Consider the following 703-nt stretch of genomic DNA (forward strand, 5'->3'; position numbering starts at 1 on the left):
AGCAGCAGCAGCAGCAGAAATAACAAAAGGAATTGTATTAAATGGAGAGACAATACTCTCCCCTTTATTTATTCTTTATTAAACTCGCCTCATCAACTGCAACAACTGCAGCAACAGCAGCAACAGCAGCAACAGCAGCAGCAGCAGCTGCTGCAGCAGACAGCACGTGCCACGATCTAGCAACCTGAGCTGCAGCACTTGCTGCTGCTGCTGCAGCAGAACAGCAGCAGCAGCTAACAGAAATCAGCAGAAAAAAAAGCAGCAGGAACTGCAACAGCAGCAACAGCAGCAGCAACACCATCAACACTAGCAGCAGCGGCATGCATGCTGCTCACAGCAGCAGCAGCAGCAGCAGCAGCAACAGCAGCAGCAATACCTAGAGATAGCATCGCGTCCAGCGCGCTACAGCCACAGCAGCAACACCAGCAGCTGCAGCAGCAACTGCTGCAGCAGCAACCGCTGCAGCAGCAACTGCAGCACGTCCACCAGCAGCCAGCGAATTAACAGCAGCAGCAACAACAGCAGCAGCAGCAGCAGCAGGAGCAGCAGCAGCAGCTCCCAGGGAGTACAGGAGAATGGCGGCGTACAGCAGCAAGCGGCTGCTTGCTGCAGCAGTCATGCTGCTCTGTTGGGCTGCAGCACTGTTCAATTCTATATGCTGCTCTTGTCCCTCACGCCTTCTGCGCTGCTGCTGCTGCTGCTG

Source organism: Eimeria mitis, genomic scaffold (genome assembly GCF_000499745.2).
Source record: "Eimeria mitis Houghton genomic scaffold, Emh_scaff389, whole genome shotgun sequence".
Lineage (NCBI taxonomy): Eukaryota > Apicomplexa > Conoidasida > Eucoccidiorida > Eimeriidae > Eimeria > Eimeria mitis.